This window comes from Tiliqua scincoides, chromosome 5 (genome assembly GCF_035046505.1).
Source record: "Tiliqua scincoides isolate rTilSci1 chromosome 5, rTilSci1.hap2, whole genome shotgun sequence".
Lineage (NCBI taxonomy): Eukaryota > Metazoa > Chordata > Lepidosauria > Squamata > Scincidae > Tiliqua > Tiliqua scincoides.
In genome coordinates, this window is record NC_089825.1 from 46,475,541 (window position 1) to 46,500,483 (window position 24,943).

The 24,943-nt window shown below is 43.4% G+C and overlaps 1 long non-coding RNA gene and 1 pseudogene across 1 annotated transcript; both read left to right on the forward strand.

The window, feature by feature from the left end:
* The first annotated feature begins 4,373 nt into the window (after window positions 1-4,373).
* On the forward strand, window positions 4,374-4,496 carry LOC136654560 (5S ribosomal RNA; annotated as a pseudogene).
* Window positions 4,497-7,461: 2,965 nt separating this feature from the next.
* LOC136652060 (uncharacterized) lies at window positions 7,462-19,601 on the forward strand. The gene is made up of 3 exons (XR_010794557.1): window positions 7,462-7,581; window positions 8,610-8,722; window positions 19,239-19,601. It is a non-coding gene; the product is annotated as an uncharacterized lncRNA (long non-coding RNA).
* The last annotated feature ends 5,342 nt before the right edge of the window (window positions 19,602-24,943 follow it).

A 24,943-nucleotide genomic window follows, 5' to 3' on the forward strand; every position in this document is an offset into this window, starting at 1 on the left:
AAGGGAAAACACTGTGATGAACACATGAAGTCTGGGTTTTCATATAGAAGAAATGAGGGCTTGTATTATTCATTACAAACTTTTAGTTAATATGAGGGGTACAATTTATGGAAATCGACTGCCAAGGGGTATGCAAGTGAAAAAAGGTTTCAAAAACAGGGAACCACTGCAGGAGAACCATGAATCAAATCCACCTTTAAGGTGACTGGTGTGTTAATCCAGCAGTTCTACATATAACATACAAATTTTAACACAAAACTGGAAGTGTGCAATTCAGTTCACAGCAGAGAGATGAGCAAGTGCCGCTGCATATAGTTGCAACTCTTTTTACTCAGTATTAGACCCCCTGCTTTCCATGGGTGTTATTCTTAAGTAATGGAGCATTTAATTGTAATTGGGGACTTTGTTTCAAATGGAAAGAAGGATCCCATCTTGGTGCTGAAAAAAACACTCTTGTAAACTTAGGGGATTTTGGGGTGCTCAGAGTTCTTGGTTCTCGAACCCTAAAGCCCTCAAGGCCCCCCCATCCAGCAGTACTGCCACCACCCTGTATGTGCCAGTGCCTCAGTCCAGGGACACTGAGACCCTCTAGGCTTAACTCTATCCCTTGCAGGTACTGAGCTCTTTCTCCAATTAAAGCTTCAGTCCTCAAGTTACTAGACCTCAATGAGCACTTGGTAGCTTGCTGAATGGCTAGGCAGGATTCTGAACCTTTGTCCCCAACAGACAATGAAACAACTTGGTAAAAGAGATTTTAGTTTATTAAGTACATAAGGTTACATAAGGTAGCAAATGCTAGAGGCATAAACATCTAGGAAACATATCAGCAATAAAATAATAAAGCTAGCTGGCTATCTCTATTAATCCCTATCTCTCACCTGGGTCAGTTACTCTTGTAGATCTCTTAGCTCCAGGCTACCTGTGAGGCCAGATGCCCATGGTGGACAATGGAGCTCACATTGTGCAGGATGTTGCACCCAAAAACTCTGCCCAAGAAGAACTGGAAACACCCCTTGGGGCACTCATTATTATACTTCTTAAGCTAATAGTACTGAAGTGACTTCATACTTATTTAGACTGTCCAATCAGAAACTTTTGAGGACAGAACCTTCTCCGAGTGGGTCTGGTTGCTAGCTAGATAAGGCGTCTTTCTGTCTGCAAAGGTGCTACATTCCAATGGGTTGCAATTCTTGTTGTCTGTCCTTTCTGGCCAGCAAAGGAGAGACAACAATCTTTTTGTTTGTTTACTCACATTCTTGCAGCTAGGAACTGCTAGCCACTTCTCCATTACTGACTTAGTTTGGTTCAGGCTTCACCTGCTAACCTAGGCCTAAACTGTACATATTCATGACACAGACCTCTGCCAAATGCAAGCATTTGCAAAATGGAAGGAGGTTGACTTGAACTGAAGCCTTGAACCCTTTCCTCTGGAAGAGAATAAAAGGTTAACTTTGGCTGGAATTTCCCAGAGAGGTTACCATAGAAAGTTATGATCTCTGCATTGCTTCTAAAGAGCAAGTCCTGCCTGCCTCTTGAGCAAGAAAGGAAACTTTTCAGAGTTGAAAAACTCTGCCCTCTGATCAATCTCGGATATCAGGCGAGGTGATAATTTCAGCTTGATTACTTGGCAAAAATTTTCAGTACTATAGGTGAGTATCTACTGTAGTTCTACTGACCTTTCTTTTTATTGCTTTCCCAGTCAATGTGTTCTGCATTTTAGCAGTCTCTTCTCAGATTTCAGGTGCTGTCAATGTGTGCCTAACTGCATCCACCACTCTTAAATAAATAACCATGCTGTCCTAGGCATGTCTGCTGAGAAGTAAGTCCTACTAAGTTCAATAGGACTTACTCTAAGGTCAGTGTGTATTAGACTGGAGCCTAAAGGTCCAATCCTATCCAACTTTCCAACACTGATGCAGCTGCAATGCAGTTCCAAGGGAACAAATGTTCTTTTACTTTGAGGAGGCCTCCATGACTACCCCCCACCACCATAGAATGCATTGCACCACCCGCTGGCATAGCTGCATCAGTGCTAGAAAGTTGGATGGATTTGAGCCCTAAGTATATTCATTTTCAATATTTCTACTCCACCTTTCCACATCCAGTGAGAGGCATTTGTGGCGACTTGCAATGACCATTTAAAAAAACAACAACACCAATAACAATTCAGGAAAGGTTTCTGAATGCAGTGAAACTCAGACCAACTAAGGATGCAATCCTAACCAACTTTCCAGCACCAAGGTAAAGGCAATGCAGCTCTGAGGCAAGGAAACAAACGTTCCTTTACCTTGAGGAGTTCTCAGTGATTGCCACCCAAGTGCAGGATGCGGCACATGCCCCTTTGTTACAGCTGTGTCAGTGCTGGAAAGTTGGTTAGGATTTGGGCCTCAATCATTTTTGTAATAAGTTTTTCATCACTGATGAAATACTCCCCACCTCAGAAGTTGTTTAGCCCATTGGGTAGGGCTTCTTCATCATTCTGCTGATGTGACTGCTGCTACCCCATGTTGTGTCCTCTCACTCTCATCATTCTCTCTCTGCCCCAAACCCAAAGTAGGGGGCAGCTGACAAGCCTTTTAATAGATGGCAACCCTGCTGCTGGGTGGGGAGGGGGAGACTGGCAGTGCACCAAGATATGCCAGGGAGTTAAGCCTCTCTTATGCATCACAAATGAGGTCCACAACCTTGACACGGAATTGAAGCAGTAAGCAATTAATGAGGCACAATCCATTTTGAGAATTTGGAGGAAGGCAATGGCTCCTCTTCATGCTTTGTTGAGTTGGCAAAATTATCTCCAAATTACTTTATTGTTTAATAATGGGGAGCTGCAACTTAATTAAAAGGATACATGGATATGGGTAAGATGGAGTCTGAGCTCTGGGGAAATAACCATATTAAAGCCAAATACAGAGAGAGAGGCCTGGATGCTTTTTCCCACTACTGCCTTTACGTCTTTCTTTTTGAAGGACACTCGCATATTAGGTTCTTCATGAAGATGTAAAGAAAAAAATAGCACAGTTGGAAGTGCTAATGAATAAAAAAAGACACAAGAAGCAAACTTCACATGAGTCTCCCCTTAATCCAGTAGTACACAAACTTTTCCGGCCAGTGGCTCCCTTGACCCCCGTGGTTGGGGGAGGGGGAGGAAAGCGGGAAGGTTTGGAGATTGAAAGGGGGGAGTGGAAGAGGGAGGGGGTTGAAAAGAGAGATTTCACTTTGATGAGAAGCGATCCCAGGCTGGGAACTAGGAACCAACCAGACAAGGATCAGCGAGGGTTAAGAACTACAAGCTGAGCATGCTCCGTACTTGCCAGATGGGGGTTGGAGTCAAAGAGCTTTGGAAACAACATGCAGAACACAGAAGGCGGCAGCCTCGGAGTGGAGGGAGAAGAGGGCGGGGTGGCAGCAGCCACTCTTGGAGTCCCTCTCGGAGGGAACAGCTGAGCAACTCCCATTTCTTCTGCTTTAAAAAAAAGCGAAGAAGACAGGCAGAAGACGGGCTCGTATTCTGCCCAGGGGTGTGACTGTATTGCTGCGAGGGGACATCCCGCACCTGCCCTTTGAGTTCCTGGCGCCGCCCTAAAGAGCCGCGCCTCACAGTTTGAATAACACTGCCTTAATCCAATCCATAAATAAGCTTAAATAACCGCACAAATTTTACTAGGTGTCTACTGAGGATTGAGGCCAAAATCCGATCCACACTTTCTGGGGAGTAAGGCTGCAATCCTAACCACACTTTCCTGAGAGTAAGCTCCATTGATCAAAATAGGACTTACTTCTGAGTAGACCTGGTTAGGATTGTGCCCTAAGTCTCATTGAACACAATGGGATTCACTTCTCTCAGAAGCTGGGCCTTACAACACAATCCTATGCCTGTCCTCTCAGGGCAGGGGTGCTCAAACTTTCAACTTTAGGGATGTTGGACCTTTAACAAGTGTATAAAAGAGAGAATTTCAGCAGGTGCAACTTGTCATCCCACAGATGACAAGCTGCACCTGCTGAAATTCCCTCTTCTATACACTTGTTAAAGGTCCAGCATCCCTAAAGTTGAAAGTTTGAGCACCCCTGTCTCAGGGCATAGGATTATGTTGTAAGGCCCATTGAACTCAGTAGGACTTACTTCTGAGTAGATGTGCATAAGATTGTGCTGTAAGAGTAAGTGGCAGGGACGACTCCCCAGATTGTTGCAGCAGGGCCAGACTGCACAATTTATGTGTATGCCTGCACATCACCACATTGTCCGATGCCTCCGAATAAACATAAGCATTCTCCACCACCAACTCACCTTATCCTTACAGGAGGGTCTGTGGCTCACTGTCGCAGCCCATGCAGAAAGCCCCAGTTTCAATCCCTGGCACTTCCAAGGAGGATTGGGAAAGATCCCTGCTTAAAACCCTGCACATGCCTGATCTCATCTGATCTCGGAAGCTAAGCAGGGTCAGGCCTGGTTAGTACTTGGATGGGAGACCGCCTGGGAATACCGGGTGCTATAGGCTTATACCATAGTCTTTCGAGACTGAAGGTTGCCAACCATTGCAAAACTCTGGACTAATGCTGCTTTCCACCAGCGTAGGCATTACTGAACTAAACATATGAAGAGGGCTGCCTGTGTTCGTGTTCCTTGCAGTGTGTATGAAGCACTTCTAGATCCATGTTGGAAGGAATGAACAAGATTCTGGAGGTTTTGGAATCTAATCCACAACGGATATGGAGGCTTGATTTCCAAAATCCGGTGCCCAGTACCCCACCCATCCAGAGTTCGCCCTGACCCTGTTCCAAGTACATCTTGGAACAATTATGCCTGAGTTTAAAATCCTAGGTTTGTCATGACCCTGATGCCAGAACTAGAGTGATCTTGTGCAACAGACAAGGAGGCAGACTGGCTGAACTGTGCTTGAACTGTACAGTACACGGAAACTTTCTCGTCAAAGGAATCACCAAAGCCCTCTCCTGCCCAGTGACCCGATCATACATTGTTTCCAGGACAGACGACAGCAGTCACGCAGCTCTTTCCAGGGACCTCTTGGTTTCATATCTTGGCCCCTTAAAAACCACCAGGCCTGAAAATAGCTGGCTGTTTGGCAGATTTTCAGGGCAGTTTTCTTAGCCGTTGTGCTATTACCAGTGCTCATCTGTGTATGCAAACACAGCATGTCATATACTTAAAGCCTTTGTTGGTCCCACCCCTCAATCATCTCCCAGTTTATTCTGCAGATCTACTGCGCAGCAAGCCGCAGAAGGGACGAAAGGTAGGCCAGGAGTGATAACATTCTTGAGTGGTTGTCACATTCTTTGGTTGGTTGCTATGGATGTTGTTTTCTGCTTCTGACAAAACAGACCCTTGGGACTTTTTATTTTATTTTCTGGAGAGCATTCTTTTTTCTTTTTCTTTTTGCTGTTGATTAGCAGTGAGGCTCCTCCTGATGAGGCCTTGAGTCATGCCTTGTTGCTGAATTGCCAAGAATTTGGAAAGCTTTTCCTGGGTCCACGTCATTGTGAATCAGAGGAGTCAACCAGTGCAACTCACTCCACAGCTGTCAGAGATCCTCCAGGCTTTGCTTTCTTCCCTGAAGTGAGAGGCTTTCATTTGTTTCTCTGTAAATGATCGCCCTTCAATTGCTTAATCCCCTCTGCTTCGGAAAGTGATTAAACAAGAACATAATTGAATTCCTAGGAAATGCGGGCTGGCTCTCAGGCTGTCTTGTGCAAGTGTTATCTCAAATCAGTGGGTCGTGGGAGTTTCACAGCATATTTGGACTCAGGCAAGATCTTTTTACAACTTTTTGTTCTGAACTGATGGAGAACACAAGGCTGATGATGATCCCTCCTTGGAGCTTAAATTGAGCGAGCGGCTCACAAGTTCTGTGCACAGACCAAAAATAAAAGATAAACCCACAATTCAAAGTAAGGTAATGTTTTATTTGGGACCAATCAAAAGTCACAGTGAGCTTTTTACATAACTTTTCACCAGGCAGATGTTAAGCAGAAGTGTGGAAGTGCTGGGAGGGGGGGACAACCTGAGATTTGGGGACAGGGTACCAAGGGGAGAAGTTGTGGCTCCTAGGGTGGTTTGACCCTTGACACCTCCCATTTTGGAAATAAAGTACTGTCCACTTGAGTGCTTTCTAAAGCTGAGGAAATGCATTTAATAAGAGTCAGGGCTATTCAACACACTTTGCGCACTCCAGTACATATGCAGTGCTCTTGTGCATGCATATAGCACGCCCCATTTACCTTCAGAGAGGACGTTTTGGGTCTACTCATGGGACCTCTTATCAGACCCAGGACAACACTGGTGGGGACAACGACAAATTAGACGTGTACTTAATCACACAACATGATCTGATTTTGGGGTGTGTGTGTGTGTGTGTGTGTGTGTGTGTGTGTGTGTGTTGTTTTATCTCTAAATAGTAAAGGTATGCAAAATGGGGTGAAACTGTGGCAGGTCAGCAGCAGGCTTTAGAGTTTGCTTCCGCTGTGGTTTTGATTCCAATTCCCTTCTCCACACACAATTTTTTGAAATGAATTGAATACCAATGGAAGTAGAAGTTGCAGGAATAAAACATGTTGATTTAGTGCAAAGGACTTCCTTCCAATTGGGCAGTGTGGTATCTTTTGAAAGGCTTATACTTTTAGCAAGGCATGAGTAATTGTCTCTATTCCTTCCAGGATAGTGTCTCTCTCAGAGGGGCTGTTTGTGGATGGTTCCCCTCTGTCTTCCTTTTGAGATTGTGGACTGTGAATTTGGGGAGAGGGAACTATTGTGTTCCTTTGCTAAATAAATCCATCTTCTTTGATTGATTCTAAATAATCAGTCATCCATCATATGCCACCTCCTGCCTCCAAACAAACAAACGCCTCAGTAAATTTAGCGTTTAAGGGACAAGATAAACAACAAAAGGTATTGCAACATCTTATAGACTAACCAACTGGCTATAGTCAGTACATCTACATGTCTGAAAGATGCCACTTTTTCAGCATCAGGTTTCATAGACTATGGCTGCAATCTTAGGCACACTTTCCTGGAAGTAAGCACCATGGAACACAATAGGACTTTTTTTCTGAGTAAACAAGCATAGGATTGTGCTGTATGGCCCATTTCCTCAGTAACATGACTCCCAGCTAGCTCTTTTGCAACATCAGCTGCTTATCTAGAAATCATGCTATTTTACACAAATGAAAGGCCATTACTCCATTGTTGTATGCACACACACCAAAGCACATCTTTAGTACGATGGTACCAATTAGGTGCAAATACAAGCACCTAATGATCTGATGATCTGATGTCCATGGATTTGATATCTGCATTTTCAGCTATCCACGGGGTTCTGTGGATATCTGGGATGCCCTTTTAAAAGACAGCCCTTCTGAGTTGCCTGCAGCCTCTTCCTGGTTGCTCTCAGGCTCCTCCTTTCCGCCAATGTCTCCGCAGAATGTATTGCGATGCATTCTCTTCCTGGCTGCAATGCATTCTGAGGTGACATTGGGAGGAAGGAGGTGCTCTGGAGTGGTTGGGAAGAAGTTGAAGGCAGGCTGAAGGCTGCCTGCAGCTCTGAAAACATAGCAGTTTCACTGGCTAAGGTAAACAGCACTATTTTTAAGATTTCCCATCATTTTTCTTATGTTTTAAAACAGGGATGGGCAAACTTTCAACTTGAGGGATCCTGGACCTTTAACAATTGTATAGAAGAAGGAATTTCAGCAGGTGCAACTTATCATCTCACAGATGACAATTCTGAAATTCTCTCTCCTACACAATTGCTAAAGGTCCAGAATCTCTAAATGTGAAAGTTTTCCCTCCTGTTTTAAAAGATTGTCCCTGGTATTTGCAGGCCCCTGGTATCCATGGGGGGGAGGGAGAGTCTGGAATGGAAACCCTGCGGATACCGGGCCATTCCTGTATATTCAAGTCAAACATGGGAATATAGTTTTCTGTGATCTTCTAAAAGCCTTTTGATCCACCTCGTATTCTATATTTTAGAACAGTGAAGAGATTCTTGGAAAATGGACTCCATCTTTAATGCTATTTCTGAGTTTTACTTGCCTAGGTTGAATAAAAATAGATTTAGCAAATGTCCTCTGATAACTCTGACAGATGATGTATTATCTTCAGTCTGTTTCTGACTGATGACTCCATTTTCCCACTTCCTCATTGTATTTTACAGTGTGTCAGGAATGATCATAATGTTCTTGGGTGAAGCTGGCAGAGGAGCAGAGTTTCAGGAAGACTCAGACTTCTCAAAAAATAAAACACATTTAAATATATCAGTTAATTCTTCCAGAGCTGTACATTTTACAACTTGAAAGGCCAGATAGCGGAAGTTATAATGGCCAGGGTTCCATTAGCAGAAGCATTAATACTTAAAGCAAAAATAATAATTAATACTAGTCATGTTTAGTACAGTGGCAGTATCATTTTCCTAAAGAGATGTAGGTCCCTGGCCCCAGCCCTCACGCTTTACTGCTCTCCACCTTCTGCTGCCAGGCAGTTGTAATCCATTCCTCTGTTCAGGTATATCCAGGTGATGCCAGAGTGATGAATTCCCCCATACTGTCTCTTGCTGGGCTCCTCAATTATTATAACCGATCCAATTCCTTATCCTTTGCAGTGTTGGTTGAAATCAGGCAAAAGAGGAAAGCACGGGGATGAAGTCTGAAATGTGGTTATATTGAAAATGGCCAAAAACACAAAGTGACAAAAGTCAAGTGGATGAAAGTCAAGGTATTGCTGTACTCTTGGTCCTCCCAACACTTTATCTTTCCTCTGCATTCTAATCTGATCTCTCTTTCCCAATAATGTGTTTATTTTATTTTGAAATGCCTGTTCCACCACAAGTCTCCACGAAGCCCTCATCTTGGCCTATTCAGGCAGATTTCTTCGTAACCGCCCTGCTTGCACATAACTACACCTTTGTATCACTCTGCTTTTTTCCACATGCATAATTCATAGTGAAATCTTAAGCTTGTTTACTCAGAACGAACCCCCCACTGAGTTCAATGGGACTTCCTCCCTAGCGCGGCCTTAGCTGTGATACAGCGTAGAACATCGTACACTTTTAGTCCAAGATCTCTTTTCCAACAGCATGCTGTCTCTCTGAAAAGCTTCCCCATCCTTTGGAGCTATATTGAGTCAGTTTGAATCATCCTTGCTACTGCACTTTGCCTTGTGCAGAATCTAAATAAGTGAATTCAACTTTGTTAGTGCTACTCACAGACTATATCTGACAGTAATCTGACTGCTAGCCAGTCAACAAATTGCTGTTACTTCTATTTCCCCTGTACACACCATTCTCTTGGTAGCCTGTTTACTGGATCTGGGTCATTTTCAGAAGTAATTGCATCTTTAAGGTTGTTGTTTTTCTTTTTTTCCTTCAAAATTGTGCATGGAATTAATATGATATGTTATGTGGGTACCAGGACCTAAGTCAAATGGAAATTTCTTGAAATGTATCAACCTCATTGAAATGATCTGGTAGATGTGTGGTTTTCTGTTTCTTGGAACAAATGTCTTCAAGATACACATTATGTGTATATCACAGTATCACACAAGCACAGTAGCCAGGGTGCTCTTCATATGCAAGAAAATATTTTACTCCCACAGGGCTAGTACACTGCTTATATTTCTTTGCAATCCATCAGTTGCTCTGAGAGCTGTTTTCTTCTTCTAAGTAGATTTGTTCCAAGAGCACATGCAGTCTGGTGTGGGATCCGTTTGATACGGGGAATACAAACCCCAATTTAAGGGTAACCAAAAAAAACAAACAACTTTTATATTGTGAGCTGTCTAGAGGATGAATCCTATCAATATAGTCATACTCAAGGGCTGTTGATCATCCAGGATGTTTTCCATAACAAGTAGCTGCCATGTGTGTGTACGATTTTGATCAGGGAATGGTATCAAGGAAAATGGTTAACCTCTATTTGTCATCCCCACAGTCCTGATGCAATCCACAAAAAGGATTTTAAAAGAAATTAAAAGATACAAGATATCCAATTGTATTTTCATTTACTCTGGTTTGGCTAAGGCAAGGAGAGAACTAGGATAGTCCATCTTCCACACATCTTCTGTGTTGAAGTGGCTCTGACTGTTACTAGCTCTGACTGATAAAGGTATAACTAATGGCCTAATACTACAAGGGCTTTACACTGATGGATTTTGCAATCCATCAATGCAAGTCCTCCTGGGCCAATGATGGGAAAACTACTCAGCTGTTTGGTGAGTCACAGCCATCAGGGGAAATGGTCAGAGGCAGCATACAGGTGAGAGCAGCCTGCTGAACTAGCGGGGTAGGATCAAGGCTGGATGGGGAACAGGCCCGGCTGGGGGTGGGAAGAGGATGATCTTAGTAGAGGCTGCACACACTGAGATCCTATCTCCTCTTCCTGTCCACAAGTCTCCTCAGAATTATACCAACTAAAGAGGTGGTTTAGGTCCAAGGAAACCCTTTGGAGGTCAGGTGGAGAGTAAGTGAAAAGAGCTGCTGACACAGCACACACTGCATGTTAAAGGGGGGCACAAACTAGGCCAGGAAAGATAAATTAAAAACTTTTCTACTTACCTCCATAGGCCATCTGGACCTTCAACAGGTCCAAGGTAATTCCTAGGGATGGTTCTGGGCTGAGAAAGGGAGGCAGGATTTTGGCTATTATGGTGGCTGGAGATTCTCTCACTCCTGCCCCAATCATCCTGGCCCACTCCCTGCCGTCATCCACCTCAATAACTCCCAATCCTCCCTCACTGCCAATGCACCTGTGATAATAGGGGATGGAGGAGGTTCAGTGGGCTGCTGTTGCCTGCCTATGGATACATCTTGCACATAGATTGCAAGGTCCCTCAGCATAAGGCGCTTATAGGACAGGGCCATGATCTCCCCAGTTTGTTATACAGTGGCTTCATGTTGTGGCTAGAAGAAACTATCTTTTCTTGTTTTTATCTGATTTCTTCTTGTTTGTCTGCTTGTCGATCCAAGAATCTAACTGCAGTCTGTCAGTCACACGGGTGCTCCCGAGCAGCAGAAACAAGGCATCTTCTGGCACCTTAAACATGAACAAATTGAGTTCACCGCAAGATTCTCTGGACTACAGTCCACTTCTTCAGATGCATCAGATCTTCAGACGCAATAGGCATGTGAAGCCAGGAGTGTCAGATGATAGGAAATGAAAGTGGCCTAGTCTTGTGATAGTCTTAAGCATACAGGATAAGCAGGGTGACCATTCACAACTGGAGGCATTGAGAAATAGGGTGAAAGTTTCTCGAGACTGCCAAAAAGCGCTTTAAAATCAAAACCAGCAGCATCAGGGAGTCGATAACTAGTTTGACAAATGTGGAAAAATGAATTTCACAGCAGCCCTAAATTATTACTATTACTACAGATATGTATATACAGCTTTTCAACAAAAAGAAGAAATTGCCTTATTAAAAAAAAATGCGGCTTTTTAAAATAATCTTTACCTAGAAAAACTGGATCATGGGGGGAGGGCAGGAAGGGCGGAGTGGGTGTTGTGGTAAATCCTGCTACGGAGCGCCATACTGATATTCGTTTCCAGTCCATCATTATTCAGTTTGAAAGTCGGAGGCTTCTGAAGGGAGGCGAATTGTTAGTTTGAAGAACTAGGAAGAAAAATACCCAAGCTGCTGGTATCTAATTATTTTTGAGTCAATGGCAGGCTTGCATCACCCCAGCAGAGATGGAAGCGCAGTGTTAGAGAAACACACCTTAACAAAACAAAAATGCTTTCGTCCTGGCAGCGGGTCAGATTGCTTGTCAAGGAATGTTTGTTTTCTTGCACTTGAAGGGATCAAGTTAGAAGGCAACATTTTTGCAAGATCTTTGGAATTCTCAAAAACCAATTAGGAAGCTCATCATTGTTTTGATCTTTCTTCCTGGGTTATTTTTTCCCCCTTCCTTGCTGCTTTTAACTGCTGCTTTTTGTATAGTTTTCCTCTGCTTAGATATTTACACCGGAAGTGTTTGTTATTCGTTTTATATTGTGAGTTGCTTTGGGCCGCGTTTAACTGGAAAGGCGGGGTAGAGATGTATGAATGAATAATCAGAAGCACCCTTCGGAGCCCCAGTTTGTAATCTCTCAGGCACTAAAGCATTCCGAGAGAAGAAAACACACATTTATGTGAAAAGAATTTCTTTCCCCTGTACATGCAGCTCCTTAGCAGTTTGTGTCCTGCAAAAGGATTTGAACGTTTGAGAAAAGATACAATCAGAACCAACAAAGAGAAACATCTATAGCAAGCTCAGAATGAAAGACTTGCAGGGCTTGAGTTAAAGGGTGGAACGACACAACCACAATCGAACACTGTTGTTCTGTAGTCACAATGCCCTTGAGTGGCTGTATAATCAATCCAACATACAGTCACTGCCATTATCCATGGACTCGGTTTTTGCCACTGTTATCAGTGGCTTACAAATTCCCCCCTCCTTCATTCTCATCTGTTTTGGTTTTGTTTGCCCTCCAGTCACTGTCTCCTGGGCTGCCTGCTTGTCGCTGTGGCCAGGGAGGATAGCACCTGCAGCCCTCCAAAACGCTTCCTCTTTGCGCCTGCTTGTTAGTGCTTGCCCTCCATTGAACTTTGAAAAAAGTTTCAAAGGCAGCACCTGGGCACTCCTGTTGATAATGTCACTGTTCCTGCAATAGGAGAAGTCACAGAACTCTTCTTCCCCTCAACTACACCTCTGTTTGGTCATGTCATTGGAAGTGACATGCTGAAAACAAAATGTGCACAGTTCCTGTCCTTCAGTACTGCACTGTGACTATAACATAGGCAGTCCCAGATTAGTCACTGCTACTGAGCGCCTACTTTTCTTGTTTTTCTTTTTTCCTAAATCAGGTTGAGGGCAATGTGAACTTCATTGTGCACCCATGAAATAAAACCAACTTGAGCAGTTGCATTTTTTTTTTCAAAAGCAGGTAATAGGGCACTTTAGTAGTTCCCACCAGACAGGATGCAGCAAAATCATCATCCAAGTCCAACATTGTCCAACCCACCCATTTCCTGTCTGTACACACCGCTGTCTCTCACTATGAGTCCTAGACTCTCACTATGAGTCCTATGGTAGAAGTGAGTTTGGGGTATTTGTGTGTTCATTCATTATAGAAGAACATGCACTGTTAGAGGCAGTATGGTGTACGAGTTAAAATACTGGATTGAGATCTGGGTTCAAATCTTTGCTCAGCCAAGACTTTGCTGGGTGATCCTGGAGCAATTGTTTTCTCTCAGCCAACCATAGAGTTGTTGTGAGGCTAAAAGAAGGTGGAGGTACCATGTACTGACCTCCTTGAAGAAAAAATGTGGTATAGAAGAAGGTCTGGGTGTCAGCTTACTGTTCAGACTGTTGCTTGTTCTGGTCTAGCACTGCTTCAAATTGATTCCAGTAAATTTCAGGAGATATAAGTTTGCATATTTAGCCTCAGTGTTTTCCTCAGGGCAATGGGCTTGCAACCTAGGCCAGTGGACACTGATGACTCTTAATTGTTCCCGAATATGTACTGCTTTGTGCCCTGGTTGAGGTAAACTTTTTTTTTTCTTTAATGCAGTCTGACAGAAAATAAATGCTGAAAAATATGCAGAAGAGGAATATCCATTAATATTATGTCGGAAGGGGAAAAATGTAAAACAATCTTCTCTCCTCCCACATACTCATTTCCAAACTGGGGAAGAGGACATTAATTTGTGAGCCAAATGTAATGCTTTGAGATAAATATGATATTGAAATACATTTTCAGTTTAATGCAAGAAGACAGATTAATCAGTCACTGTAGAGGGAAGGATACATTTTCCCTGTTTCATCTCATACATCGATTATTCATCTGCTATCCCAAAGACAGTAGTTCGGCCCCAACATTATTATGAATACTATAGTATGCACAGATCTTCATCTCTGTGGCTCTTCAAAAACTCTTGTGGGTGTTTTTAAAATGAGGTTAACTGAGGCATAAAGAATCTAGCTGTATCCACGCCAAAGTTCTTGTTCAACATTATGCGCCATTCCTTTGTGGCATCGTTAACACACAAAGTTCTGGAAGTTTCGGTCTGATACTCAAAAGCCTAAATTTAGCTCAAGTTTAGCCCCAGCACTGGTGCTTTCCGTGCTAAGGCTTGATGTGAAGTAATGGGAAACATAGGAGTGCCTTTGAACACGTTTACCTCATGTGCACAATGTTCTTTCCCTCACTGCTGGGGAATCGCACACATACTGGCACATCTTTTATTGAGTTGGCAGCTTGAATGTGTTTCCTCAGCTTTTTGCTTTTCTTTCCTCAAGTTAATCTCAAGCTTCAAGGTGTCACTGAGCTCACCACAGGCCTACCACAAGGATAAATGATGTCTGAAGCACCACTGAAAATTTGCTGCCCTCCTATTGCCACACTGCCACCCTATGTGTGCGCACCCACTACCCACCTGCTAACCACCTCCTCCTTCTTTGTCGCAGCTTCTGCTGAGAAGTTCAGTCAGGGAAAAGGATTTGTCACCACTGCTCCTGCAGCCTCCTCCTCTGCTCCCTCTGCCACTACCACCTTCAGCAGCAGCACTGAAGACAGACACCCCCCCCCAACTCACTCAGCTTACCTGCTTCCTTGCTTTTCTGCTCTATGTTTTGAATCAGAATAGCAGAACCAGGACATAACAAGGACACTGGGAGAAGCAGACATGGGTTGGTGCTTCTTTCATGTTCCATCCTGCTCTACCACAACGTTTCAAAACATACAGCTACAGAGCAAGGAGGAAGAGGTAAGTGGGCCAGTGGAGGCTGGGTGAGACAGCCATGGAGGTTTCCAATGGGAATAAGATGCTGACAATACCCTTCTTCTACTTGGAAGAGGCCCGTCTCACCTCGCCTCATGGCTAGGTTGGCCCTGTTTAATACTGAGCTTTTCCATGGCTCTGTATCTTTCCCTTCCCATTTTTCAAGGATTGCAACATCTTCAGAAATCTCATGAATGCCTCAGACCCCAACAACCTGACACATCTAAGCTTGCAGGTTAGAGGGTGCTTTCTCCATCTAACCAGCAAGCTGAGATGTGAGTGGACGGAGCTCAATGAGTGACCTCCAGAGTTCATCATATTAAAAATGAGACTGTGGTGGAGATCTCAAAGGTGAAAACATATAACTAACCACTTCTAGAGGGAGTCATGAAAAGATCCAATTGTTTAATAAACCAGAGAATACGCAGCATTCCATTTTCAATAAACAGCAGTCTTGTACTTTGACCAGAGCTTCAGCTCTAACCAAATCAATTCCGAGATTCCATTCATAAGTAGGGATGGGCTGACAATGACTGGTACATTTGGCTAGCAGTTTTGGGTGTATGTGTGGAATATTGCACTGCATTCTTTTTGATTCTTCTCCTGGCTACTATAGCTCCACAATAAAAGTTAGACATTGTTGCACCTATATTCCCTCCTCATTTCATGCCATGCCATTGAGTTGTGACATATGCCACTGCACTTGGCCTCTGCATACATAGCAGATTTCCCCTGTGTGTGTTACACATTCTTAGAGCACACCCAAAATATGAATTGCTAGCATGAATACAACTGAGCATGTTCATCAGCTATACTGAGCATACTTATTTCCAGCCAAGTGATGGAAGATGGATATCCAGTTATTGCCACCATTTTGGAAGCTGCTCATTATGGCTACTGAGTTTGCTAAACTACACTCAAGATGGCCACTGAAATGCTTCCATGCTGTGTTTGTCTTCTTGGACATCTACCAATGCTTTGGACTCTGAAAATTGTTTGCAAAATGTTACTCTTGGAAATAATCTTTTTTAAAAATTTGATTGTTGATGCTTATATTTTAGACCCAGCATTTCAAGGCTTGGATTTGGAATTTTGCTTCCTTATAATTCCGAAGCAACTTTATCATATAGATTTATTCATCTGTGAAATGAAACTCATATATTAGAATGGTTTCCCCCCACATATACTATCGGTGGAAGAAATATTTGTATGAGCAAAATTCAATATGACTCCAAACTATTTGCATATGTTTGTCAGTTCAACTTCTTATTCCTATTGTCCAAATTGGAAAATTGTGCTTTTTCAGTTATGACTATCTTATATAACTATTATTCTTCTATTATTGAAATGCAAATCTTCTTTGCACAAGTCAGCAGGGATTCAATTTCCTTTTTTCTTAGGATGATGTGTTTTATGGTTGAGATTTATATCAAAACTCATTCTGCATCTCTTACTAGTAGATTATCTAGAACTTCCAAAACACAGAGGATTAACATGGGTGTGACCCAAGAGCAACTGCAAGGAATTCATCAGTTACTCATGGTTCTGTGAAAACATTAGAAGCATTTTCAAGCACATAGCAATGACAATATCAGTTGCATAGTGCAAGATTTGCTCTATGGTTCAGTCAGCCTTATTAAGCAAAACCCATCTGACTAGGTACACCCTTGGAAAAATCTGATAATATTGGTACTCCTACATAGTGACAAGGGGTCCAATCTTAAAGACTGCCTGCCAGTTCACCGCCAGTGTGTGCTGTCGCAATTGTACTATAAAGCACATTTGTAGGCCCTAGTGCCGGTGGAGCGCCGGTGCTAGTTCAGAGTTGGCCGGCACTGGGTTAGCAGCGGTGGAGCACCGGACCTCTGCCACTTGGTGGTCACGTGGACAGCCAGGCAATGGAGAGGTGGGAGGGTATGGGGGGAGGCGGGGAAGAGGCCTTCCAGGGTAGGGGGAGGTGGAGAGAAGGCAGGGAGAGGACATGGAGGAAGCATACTGGGGGAAACAGGGTGGGAGGGAGGCAGAACAGGTGGAACCTTGCTCCACCGGATCCTGAGCCTCCATGTTAGGCTGGCTGCCCAACACGGAAGCTCTACGCTGACCTTTGGGTTGTCATAGAATCAAGTAGCCCCATTGTGGGACTACTCACTTTACCCAGGGGAAGGGGAGAGTGGCTGCCTGGGGCATGCTGGATGCAGCAGCAGCCCCATGTGCCAGGCAGCTCAGGATTGGGTTGCCCGGCTCCTTAGCTATACTTATATTGTTTGGGTTCAGTGATTGATCTGGGGTACCTCATGATAAATCATTGTTGAAACGAAGTATGTGTATCCTTGATGAATGGAGCTCAACTGAGAGTCAGCAAGAGGGGGTATTGGGATACTTGCACCCCAATCTTATCCTCTGCCACCAATTCTGATTCAACCGCACCAAAAAGGCATGTACTGCATCCTGTGATGGTGATGTTAGGGGGTGGCAGAAGTGGAAGATTGGACAGCCTGTAAGAGGCAAGTAAAAAATATTTCATACAGGTCATGCCTGTTTATCCGTGGATTCAGTATCTGTAGATTTGATAATGTGCAGGTTCCGAACCCACAAGCTGACCTCCGAATGCAACTGGAGCACTTTCCTCCTGGTAGGCTGTCCAATCACTGACAGGTCCTCTTGGACACATGCCACCTATTTTGTTAGCGTATGTCTGAGAAGATGAAAGGTATGCACCATTGGCATTGGACCTACTCCCTCATGCCCCCATGCCTAGCTCATCCCTCCTCCCCAACCAAGAATGCACTTGTTCCTCCCACTCCCTCCCTGATCCCTCCTACCACCCACCCCAACTCACCTGATGCTGGCGGACAGTGTCTTCACTAGTGGCAAGCGCATGTGGTTGCCAGCAACTGCACTGCACTCACCAGCAGCATCAGCGAGCTCGACAACATCACATGGCACATGCCAGTATCTAGGCACTTCCACCTGGATCCTGGAACTTCTGCCGGTGGACAGGATTGGGCTGTTGATAATGCAAGTTGTTTTCTATCAGTACAATTGCTCATATGCGTGTGTGTGGGGGGGTTATGTGTAGGAAACATTAATTTACTGATGGAAGGACCATTCATTTCTTATCGCTATGTAATGTTGGGATACAGGGAGCATTCTCACCTGACTTAGGACTCCAGATCCAGAAGTCATAATGTGGGGGGGGGGGAGGGAGGAAGAAGCTGGATTGCTGAGCAGAGAAGGGAGTCACAGAAGACACATTAACCATGCCAGGGCCAGTTTTCTGGGGCAGATCTCTGCCACTGGGCCATTGGGGTGCAACATGTCTGCCTGCTGATGATTCATAGGTTGAGACCACTGCCACCCATACTGTAAGTTCAGAGGTCAGCCCAATCAGATAAGCCCTGTGATGGGCCGGGGTTCTCAGCCAGTGCCTGAGACAGCTGACCAATGATTCCCCTCACTCCCAGGATTAACTCTGCCTTGGTGGAAACACTGGCAGTTGTTGCCTCCATCAAACAGCCCAGGAACAGGGGAGAAAGACCATCCCACTGCAGTGACTGGAAATTGATGCTTTGGACTGAAACAAGGTCTGCTCCTGAATAAGGCAGACACCGCTTCTAGCCTCCTGGAATTGGCAGCTAGAAATGGCGCTCACCTCCTCAGTGCTGCTTCTAATGACACCAAAGAGCCTGGCACATTTGCCCCCTTGCCCCCCACCCACCCAGTACACCACAGGCCTGAACAAACTGGAAGTTTGACCCCAACCCTTTTTCCTTATGTCTAACAATATTTCTGGCATTATCCACTTCTATTCACTTGGATGTTTGGAAGATCCCAAACAATGTTCAGAACTGCTCCAAACTTTAGCCCCCCCACCACCAAAAAAGGGTTTATACATCATGTCTCTCCTTAATTTGGTTGGCTCATTATTGAGAAAGATTTTAATCAGGAGAGTTAGTGAACTGAGTAATCTGTCATTATTGTGCTTTTCATTACCCTCAGAGATCGTTCCTATGCCGCTCCAGTATATTTAAACTAAATGAGGATTTAGCATTCAGAGGCACCAGCTTGTAATGATTCATTATTCCTAATATATTCAATTCATACCAGATAATTTCAGTGTAAATCCTGTTAACTAGTTCCCCCCAGTGGTCCTCACTCTGCCATTATTCTCCAAAGAACACACACAATTCCTGTACAGTGTGTATTGCAGAAAATGAAGAACTGTGCTTTTCCAAGAAAAAAACAAACAGAAGTTTCTGAACATTTCATGCCCATTTCCGCCTTGTATTGTAAGTTCATTGACTTAACTAGGTTTACACCAGTAGACAAGATAATAATAATGCATCATGTATATGATTCAGTGACATTTCTTGCTAATCATAAGGGAGTACAGATCCCAGTCTCTCAGCACACAATATAATGAAAAAATCTATTCACCAACCTTCATATGAGAACACTTCCTTTCTTTCTTTTTCAGGAGAGAGATGATGCTGCAGCCAGCTTCTTATTGGAATACTGAAGAATGGTAGGCTAGTATAAACACTATGGAAGGAACAGGATTGAAATTATTGGAATACACCACAATAAATTTTTAATAAGCTAGGATGGTGTATTGGTTCTGGAGTTGGACTTACACCCGGAAGATCCAGGTTCAAATCCACACTCAGCTCTGAAGTGTCCTAGGTGATCTTGGGCAATTTCTCAGCCTCACCTACTTCACAAGATGGTTGTGACGACAAAAGGAGGGAAGGAATCATGTACACCACCCTGAGCTCTTTGGAGGAAGGGGAGCAATATAAAAATATGAAAAATAAAATGTTTGGGTGCAATGAAGAGTAAAGGCAAGGGTTTTGGTTGTTTTTGTTGTTGTTGTTGTTTTTTTTTGGGGGGGGGGAAATTTAATTATTCACAAATACCTATAAGGCAAGTTTACAAGGTGCTTTAGGGAGAGATCATGTCTGGGGCTACCATGGGCTTGGGGCTCTTCATTGATTGCTCCATGCAAGGAACATGGGCACCATTTTCTGAGGTGCTAGAACAGCTGGTAATGGAGGCTGCTTGGGAACATGATGTGCTGATTCAATCAGCACAGCTTCTGTTTTTACAGAAACTAGGATGTCACATTCAGCCTGCACCAGTAAAGAAAAGACAAATGGAGCCTGGGCGGCCAAATAAGAAGGGCTTAAAAAACCCTAGTCCATAATGAACTGGGGGTGGTTGAAGAGGCAGTGGCTGAGGGCTTCTGGTGGCCGCCTGCTTCAAAGTATTCAGGTTGACTGACTTCAGACTACTAGGACATACAGGGACCATAGTTCATCACTCTGTGGAAAAGCTTTGCTTGTAGAAAGTCCCAAATTCTGGGAAATGGACAGGAAAAAGACCAGCAGAAATTCTGGAGAAACAGTGACAACAATGTTGAGCAATATGGTCTGATTCAGTGTGAGGCAGATGTTTACATATACTGAAGAAAATAGTGTACAGTAATTTATTTTCCAAAGACACTCCAATTTTGCACCAAAGACATTTCCCTCAACACTTTGCATAACATAGAGAAGCAATGCAAAAGACCAAATGAGGTCTGACATAGAGTCCTGTGTGTCTTTCTCTCAACAGGATTTTTCTAAATGAAGAGCAGCCTTCAGAGAATGGCTGCATAACCCTTTTCTCTCTGGCCTTGTGTCTTCTCAAACTCATCCCACCAGTTGCTTTTCTTCACCAGTCTTCCCGTGCAGAGACAAAAATGACTGGGGCAGGGTGACCAGATGTCATAACCGCAAAAGAGGACAAGGCACCCCAAAATGTAGGACATCCAAGAAAAATGTAGGACATGACAAAATAAACACTAAAAACACTCGTATATTGATTTCATGTGATTAATTTAAACACTATATTACTTATTATTAAATTTTAAACTATATTACAAATAATTTATTACATCTAATTTATTAATTACAAGAAGGCTATGCGCTGCCTAAAGGGGCCCACTCATAGGGAAAAGGAGAACATTGAAATTCTTTTCCAGGACACAATTGAAAAAAGAGGACATGTCCTGGAAAAAGAGGACATCTGGTCACCCTGGACTGGGGACCAATATGAAGCAAGCAAATATCTTGAAGGGCAAATGTCAAGCAGCCTCCCTTGCTGTTTTTTTTGCCCTGATCACAATTTCACAGCTGTTTTTCATTTGGGGGTTGGGAGGGGGGATGGAAAAGACTCAGGACTACGTGTCAGGGCTACTCTGGCTCTCAGTCACACGAATACTCTTGTCAATGCTGGTTGTGTTTTCCAAAGAAAACACATCACTCTCCATAGTTCTCTGTAGCTCACTCTGTCCCTCACTCACACATGTTTTGACCCAGATAAGTGAAGGAGAGGAAGGAAATATGTGACATTTTCTTGGGACCGGACTTTATGCATTATATTGATACCTCAGGATATGGAGTGAAGCAAGAGATATAACAGTGAATGCTGCCATTATTCAGTCTATCGTATCTGTCCCTTGGATTATATTCAAAAATCAGTAAACATGTTTCTTGCTTTATATTTTACATGCTCTTGCATTGACAATTCTTGCATCCTTTCCTTCCAGGTCTCTCAAAAGAGTTCCTCTAGAATCTCCTTTCTCTTTTGTCAGTGTTGTTAATTTCATCCCCACTGGGTTAAAAGTGTCAACATCCTGTGTTTTGAGCTTAGTACAATGGTGGCAATGATGTCTGTCCTCTGCAGCTTTGTTGGAACATTACAGGAATTGTTCTGGACATTCCCATGCAAAAAGTACTGTTGTTTTTCCTTCTGCAAAACAATAGGGTGTGGGTCTCTTTTATAGTGTGTGCAAGGTTTGAGTGGTATCCATTGCAGGTCACATTAGAGTAATCTAGCAAACAATCCAATCTACATCTCCTGCCAATGATGCAGCAGGGAGTTTTGGGACCCAGCAGCCTCCCTGAGGAAAAGGAACATTTGTTTCCTTGTCTGGAGGCAAGCGTCCCTGGTCCCAATTGTTCAGATCTGCACCAGCTATTTTACTAGCGAAAATCTGAGTGGACTCAGGGAAAGGGTGATTGGGTATCAGCAGAACCATTGTCCCCAGTAACCACCACCATGCTGCCCTTGACATCCCCACCACCAGAGTCTCTGCCCCATTCCTCCATTTCTGGCCTAGCCATTCTTCCCACCCCCATCTGCCCCCCATGCTGATTTATTGGCATCAGGGCTTTTATGGAAGCTGCTGCTGGACAGCCGCGGCCACTCACTATTTGCGGTGACCCAGCTGAGTAGAATGGCAAGTTGCACATTGTGATTACTGTAAAGCACACTGTACTGCCTGGATACACATTCCAGAGGCACAGAGGCCTAATAGGATTGGACTGCAAGTTAATGATTTTATGCTAAAAAATTTGTCAGAGGCAGAAATGAATTCAACAGTCCTACTCTCACCCCTGCTCCAAATTCATCATTTTGCCCCCTACATCACTACTGGTTTCTAGTCCTCAGTAAACCTAGGATGCATTAAAAGAGAAAATTAAAAAATAAAAGCATTAAGCTGCCTTAATAATAGGTTATTTCTAATATGCGGTCTTTTATGAAACACGCATAAAATGACATTTTCAAAATAAGACATTCTCCTAGCTAGATAGCAATATATGTTTGGTTGTGATACTGAAAAACAATTCCTGGAACAAGGAGCACCAATTTTCTTCTTATTTAATTAGAAGACTAGTTACATACATACATAAGACCTTTATTGGCATAGATAATGGAAATACGAAACAACAACCAAACATTAAACATTCAGAACACACAATAAAATAAAGCACTCATAATCATCCAATACCCCCTCCCCCCATTCACCATAATATAGCGGAAGACCCAGAATTCCGTCCTGCCAGAATCCCGGAAACAAAGTTGGCAACCTTGTCAAGAGAGTCAGTTTCCTCTATGGAAAGAAGAGTTTGTAATTTAAATGAATCCTCCCAGCCCTGCATTTTGTTCAGCAGTGGAGCCAGATAGATCTTACAAAGGGTATCATGGAGTGGGCAGTAAAAAAATATATGATGTAATGTCTCCACACAATTCCTGTCACAGGTACATCCTCTTTCTGAGTAGGGAATGCCACTAAACCTGCCCGCTAGCAGAGCTGATGGAAAGGCATTGCATCTCGCAAGGGAGAATGCTCTGCAAGCCTGTGGGCACTGCAGATGATAAAGGAAAGAAGCTGGCTTCCCAAAGCTGACTGGGATGTGCAGATGGAGAGGGGAGCAAATGGTGTTAGCTGCACAGAGTAGCTCTTGACGCTCAATATCGAGCAATCTTTCCTTGATAGTCCTGTAGGCTTCGCTTAAACCAATCATACCCAGGCTTGCTGTGTCTAGTCCTATCGATTTAAGCTTGGTGAGTAAATCCGCAACCTCCACAGGTAGTACTGGATCAGCCAGAAGCTGGTACATTAGCCCATATGGGGCAGCACTGAAGAGGATTGCAAGCCAAAATTTTACTGATCTCAACCAAGTCAATGTTTTAAGTCTAATAAAACCCACTTCAAGACACATCACAGAGTATGGGACACATCTGGGAAAACCCAAGATCCTCCGCAGGAAGGATGCCTGTATGCTCTCAGTTGAATGATTCAAGGCCTTATGCCAGATTGGACAGCCATAAAGAACTTGCGAAAGTACCTTAGCCTTGAATACCTCTAAAGCAGCCGGGACATATCTGTTACCTTGGCTAAAAAAAAAACCGGGAAATTGCAAGGGATGAGATTTTTGATGCATTTAGGACTGCATTACGGTGAGAAACCCACGAATGCTTATAGTGGAAATTAATGCCTAAATATCTGAATGAGAAGACTAGTTTCTCATGCCAATTTAGGAATACCTATTGTTCATAATGTAAACACCTATTTAATCTTGCACAATGAAAGGTAAATACAGTATGGCCTTGGTACTTTTAGATTGTCTTATATAGGTGCAGCCTATTTATCCATGGATTTTTTATCTCTGGATTTGTCTCAATGGGGTGGGGGAACCGAAAGTCACACACACCTTTGTCTCCTTTGCCCTGCGCTGGCGTCTCAATCCATTTCCAGGTAGCCCAAAACACTGCAAAAAGGCTCTGCCTCAACCAGGCAGGGAAATAGCCCTGGAAGAGGTTCCCCTTGCAAAGGAACAGTAACACTCCTGGAGCCCCTGAGCCAGCAAAGAGGCTAAAGAGGGGAAGGGGGGCCTAAAATCTCTGTAGCCAGAATACGTGCAGCAAGGTGGAGCTCTCTCTCTCTCACACTCAGATCCCATATAAGATCTGACTATACATCAGATTTCCTTATTGCTGCTAACTGATATTTTAATGCTGAGAATGACATTTTTGCTATTCCCTATTTTTGTTACTTACCAGGTGTTTCTTGTAAAGATGAGGTCAAAGCTAAAAATCTGCTGGTGTTTTCTACCTCTTCAGTAGTCACAGAGGAACTTTGAGATGACATAGCCTGTATACAGACAAAAAGTGCACATATAGTGCATGTATGAAAAAGGTCACAGACTGTGGGAGAACCACAGAGTGGTACAAAAGCAAAACCAGGTTTTCAACTTTGGACTTTATTTCCATATAGCCTTTTGGTCAAATAGCACAGAGATCTTTTTGTTGACAATGTTTAATGTCCTATAGAACTTCAAGTCTTGTGTAAGCACACAGAACATTTTTGATACATGTTAGTATCACTGTGCTAAAGAGTATGACTGAATACTGAGCATCAGTGATTGAGTACTGAGCTAACACTTTCTATAGATTCCCCAGACAAGGGCAGTTTTTCATTGTATGAACCCATTTCTGCACAGCCCACAGTGGTACACATTTGATCCCTGTTGCATACATGCAACATTGGGTCAAAATGGCTTTTAAACCAGCAGCAATTTAGTGAAATTCACAGTTCTAGATCATGTTAGATTTCAAGAATATTTGGCAACAAGATTATTTTTGAATTAATTTCTGACCTGAAATTCTTCCCACAGTCTTGTTTTTAATTCTCTGCCTTGTCTTTTAATTGCCTTTTCATGAGATTGTCAGTATCTGGTCCAATCTTTTCATTTTCTTTATAGCTTTCTGGAGAAGAGGATCGACGTCTCTCTCTTTAAAGTCTTCTAGCTTTGTAGAACTGGCTGTCAATTAAATAGATAAGAAACAATCCAA